This window comes from Carassius gibelio, chromosome B17 (genome assembly GCF_023724105.1).
Source record: "Carassius gibelio isolate Cgi1373 ecotype wild population from Czech Republic chromosome B17, carGib1.2-hapl.c, whole genome shotgun sequence".
Taxonomy (NCBI): Eukaryota; Metazoa; Chordata; class Actinopteri; order Cypriniformes; family Cyprinidae; genus Carassius; species Carassius gibelio.
Window position 1 is genome coordinate 6,994,766 of NC_068412.1, and position 5,269 is coordinate 7,000,034.

Consider the following 5,269-nt stretch of genomic DNA (forward strand, 5'->3'; position numbering starts at 1 on the left):
AGATGGTCCTCGAGAGGATTTCGCCGCATACGTGGAGTGGACTCTGGCGAGAAATGGGTCACCTCTCACCGTCTGCCCCATAGAGGACCTCGCCAGCCCCACTCCCGACCCAGAGACCAGCCAGCCACCATCACACCGCACGGAGCCAGAGCCCACCGCAGCCGCAGAGCCCGAGCCATCCACTGACAGGGAGCCGGAACTCGAGAGCGCGACTGACCAGGTGTGTGAGCCGGCAACACTGTGCATCGTGGGAGTCCTCGTGGAGATCGAGGGCGTGGAGGAAAGCCCTGCCCACACTCCTGCGACTGAGGGTGAGCTATATGCAGTCTCTGAAAGTCATATGGAGCAAGTTCTGGATCTGATGGACTGGTCTACGGAGGTAATCCCTAATATTCCTGTTTCCCCGCTGGTTCCGTCCAGCCCTGATTCCCCTGTATACCCTCTCAGTCTCCCACTCCTACCTCCCCCAGTCATTTCCTCTGCTCCATTTCCGCTGGTTCCGCCCAGCCCTGAGTTTTCTGTTTCTCCGCTGGTTACGCCCAGCCCTGAGTTTTCTGTTTCTCCGCTGGTTACGCCCAGCCCTGAGTTTTCTGTTTCTCCGCTGGTTCCGCCCAGCCCTGAGTTTTCTGTTTCTCCGCTGGTTCCGCCCAGCCCTGAGTTTCCTGTATCTCCGCTGGCTCCGCCCAGCTCTGAATCTTCTGTTTCTCCGCTGGTTCCGCCCAGCCCTGAGTTTTCTGTGTCTCCGCTGGTTCCGCCCAGCTCTGAATCTTCTGTGTCTCCGCTGGTTCCGCCCAGCTCTGAATCTTCTGTGTCTCCGCTGGTTCCGCCCAGCTCTGAATCTTCTGTGTCTCCGCTGGTTCCACCCAGCTCTGAATCTTCTGTGTCTCCGCTGGTTCCGCCCAGCTCTGAATCTTCTGTGTCTCCGCTGGTTCCGCCCAGCTCTGAATTTTCTGTGTCTCCGCTGGTTCCGCCCAGCCATGATTTTTCTGTTTCACCACTGGCTCCGCCCAGCCCTGAATCTTCTGTGTCTCCTGTATTCCCTCCCAGCCTCCCTCTCCCGCCTCCTCCCAAACCTGCTGGTCCCTCTACTCCTCTTTCGCTGGTTCCGTCCAGTCCTGATCCTCCTGTCCTTCCTCCCATCCTTCTCCTCTCTCCTCCTCCTAGACCAGCCAGTTCCTCGCCATCCCTGCTGGTGCCAGTCAGTCCCGCAGCTCACCCTCAGTCCGCGCCATCGGGGCGCGGTGGTTCGCCGCTGGACTGCCAGTCTCCAGCTCCGCCTTGGCGTGTTAAGGCCCTGTCTCCGCCTCCAGCCTCCGAGCCCTGGACTCCTCCTCGGTCCTTCGACCCAGCGGCTCCGCCTTGGCTCTTAGCTCCCTCGTCTCCACCGTGGCCTGTCATCCCACCTGCTCCACCGGGCTCCCTCGTCCCTCCGGCTCCACCTTGGTCAGTCGTCGACCATCCGCCGCCTCGGGACTCCACTCCTCCGGTTCCACCTCGTCATTCCATCCCTCTGGCTCTGTCAGGCTCCTCGTTCCCTCCGGTTCCACCTCCATCCTCGGTCACTCCGGCTCCACAGCGGTCTGCCAGGACCCTGCCTCCGCCTTGGTCGCCTGAGCCTTCTGCTCCACCTAGGCCCTCCGGAACCTCGACGTCCCCCTGGCTCTGCGGCTGTGCTGCTCCATCTTGGGCTCCTCACCCACCGGTGCAGTCTCCGCCTGTCGGCCCCCTGGTGTCGTCGACCCTTCCTTCACCATGGCTCCTCCCGCCGTCGACTCCACCTTGGATCTCCGTCCTGGCTGGTCTCTGGTGGATCATCTGGCTCCTCCTGCTCCTGTCTCCTCCCTGGCTCCTTCGTCCGTCGTCTCCTCCTTGGCTCCTCCTTCTGTGGTCCCTGTCTGCTGGCCCCCTCCTGGGAGTCCGTCCTCCACCGGAACCTCCTCCCAGGTTCCCACCCATGCCTCCCTCTGTTGTTTCTACGGTGCGAGGACGCACCTACCGGGAGGGGGGAGTACTGTCACACACCTGGACTCATTTAGCTTGTTTTTTCCCGTGACCCAGTTTCTGTCTTCCGTGTTTAGTTTGATTAGTTCCCGGGTGTCTATTATCTTCCTCATGTGTTCCATGTCCCTGTTAATTTAATGATTCCATCCACCTGTGTTTCCCCAATTATCTGTTGTACATAAGCCTTGTCCTTCAGTTCTGTTTTGTCGGGTCTTCTCACTTGTGATCATTTGCTACTTACGTGTGTCTACCTCTGTGCTCCATGTTGGATATCCCCTGTGTTGGATATATTAAAAACCTTATTCCGTTTATCCTCGACTCCGTATTCCTTCAGGCAGCGTAAAACTGTGACAATATCAACATGCTGTTAATTGTTGCCACATCTCAGTTGTCTGAAGTATCTGCCATGAGATACTTCAAAGTACTTCCACAGATTATCTGCAGACAAAAAAAGCACCATGTTTCTTACAGCAGCAAACTAAATGAGAGAGTGATTTAACAGATTATAAAGCACAAACAAAAATGTATAAATACCCAGTTAACCATGGTGAGCTAAATCATAAATGAGGAAATAAGCTTATTTGAATCAATCATATAATGCAAGCTGCCTCTTAAGAAAGTGAGAGGTCAGTCATTAAAGCTGCGGTAGGTAACTTTTGACGCTCTAGCGGTTAATAAACAGAACTGCTTGCGTCTTGCGGAAGAACATTGTAGTCGGAACTACTTCTCTCTGTTTATGTCTATGAAGAATCACAAAGGTATTGGGTTACTCCGCCACGGTACCCCCGAAGCAATCTAAAATAGTCGGAATATAAACACTTATTATAGGTGCACCCTAGTGATTCAGGACAAGCCAAAAACACGGTTTGGAAAATGGATTCATTGTGTACTCGCTTATTATATCATTTTTTTCTACATTTTGAACACAAACAAAGTTATGGAAAGCAGCTCTGATTGGTTGTTTCTTACCGGGAGCGATGGATTTTCTGCAAATGGCAATAGGACCACTGGGAGGAGCCAGAGGAGCTTGATTTTTTCACAGATTATCTGTCTCATATTCTACTGTCAGGACATAATGACAGGTTTAACAAATATGTAAAAAATATATTTTTACAAAAGTTCCCTACTGCAGCTTTAAGTAATCCTGGGCTATTATAATGTCTGCTGACCTCAGCAGATGATATTTCTTTGAGAGCCTTCCAACACATCAAAAACATAAACTTAACATTAAAAGTCCTACAGATGAGAATGCTGTGACCTGTTTTTTTTTTTTTTTTTTTTTTTTTTTTTCAATTGATTAAATTACATATTTATGACCCATGAAAAGATGGAACACTCATTTGTTTGTTTATTCATTTAATATTTTCTCATAAGTCCCACATAAATGCAGATGAGGGGGTTGAGCCATGTAAACACATTAGCTATGTAAATGCACTCATTTTCTTTGTTTTTTGTTTTTTCACTTTTACGGGAGGATTTCAAATTAAAGTGAGTGAATATTTATTGTGTAATGACTTGTAAGGTTCTAGTGTGTTTTTAAAGACAAGAAAAGACCATACCAGGATGTTTGGTGTGCAGAAAAGAGTTTATGCAAAGTATCACATTTTATTATTTTAAAGGAAGAGCATATGCTTGGCCCCATTATGTGTTGTTGGACAAACATCAAAGATTGGCCCATGGCCTAGCCTAAAATGTGTTTAGAATTCATTCCACTCCTTCATACTAGAAAACAACCCTTCTATCCCCCTGCAGGGGAACTGACCCTGCAATTAAAGGGAGTTATTTTGGATAAAAATTGTTTGCCAAAATAACAAGTACACAAGCAGCTCATGGGTCAGTTATATTTAAGACTGTTAGTATGTAACCAGTGCTGTAAATGTGAGTGTATGTGATTAGATCAGATCTGTTTTGGGTTACAGTGCATCTGCCCCAGCTGCGGTTCAACTGCGATGACAACTCTGTAAGATAATTCCATCTTCACAGTTTTCTGCTTCAACAGATCTGTCAAAATGACAGAAACACCCAGCCAATGCTGACAAAATGAAATAGCAGTCTGATGGCAATCAAGCCAATAAAATAGCATTGTGTTTCTTTAATTGCACATTTATTCATATTTTGCAAGGTATTCATTTGTAAAATCCCAAAATAACCACTTTTTTTTTCTTTTCTTTTTTTCTTTTTTTTTATTCAATACTATCCTAAAACCATTATTTCAAAGTAATGCAGGGAAAAGAGCAGACATATATCTTGACCCTCTGAAAGCACCATCTGCATAGAACCATATATGAGACAGCAACAAAGAAAAAATGGCTACATTGACGTCACTCAGTGCCAGTGGAATAGAACTCTTCACAAATTTTTGAAATGTTGTCAAGCTGCAACTATGTAGCTTTAAAAAATATTTCTTTAGTTTTATCAATAAATACTTTTGGCTAACCATCTGCGTTTCTAATGATCGAAAGCCTTGTGAAGAAATGAGTGATCCTGCGCAATAAAATACAAGGTCATGGTTTTTATATCATCAAGTCCACAAACTTGTTTCTGGCAGTATCACAAAGAATGTCTATTAAATATTTTAACTATTAGTTTACTCATGCACATTTTGGAGCTTCAGTGGATGGACAAAAGAATATTAGAAATATCTTCTTATGGGTTTGGAACAAAACAAGGATGAGTAAATAATGACATTTTCATTTTTGGATGAAAGAACCTTATTACAAGGTATTGACAACATCTATCAATTGCACTACCTGGTCAGTAATTCCAATCATAGGCGCGGATTCTTAGGGTACTCTGGGGCTTGAGCACCAATATAAAAGTGAAAGACATTCCCAAATAATTTTAACCCAAAAAAATTAATTAAGAACCTCTTTGACTTGAGAGTGGTTTCCTATAGTGCTAGAATATTAAAACTTTGATAAAACCATAATAAAAAGTTGTCTATGCACAGTAAATCTCATGGTCATACTTTCAAAACTATCTATTTTCATGTGTTTCTAATTCCATTTTTTTGCCCTATAGACATCATTTTTAAGTGTATAACTGTAGCCTAAGCAGGATTACTTATTTAACCCTATACTGTAGCTTACTGTACAATATTTGATATGCAAATTTTAAGACTGTCCACACATTAAGATTTTAATGCCAGTTTTAGTCAGATTTGCAGCCCCAAATGATCAAGGATGTGTTGCACGATTCCAGGATTGTCGCAAAGGATTTTTATTTTTTTGTCCAAAGGATCCATGTGGTGTCATTATAACTATTAACT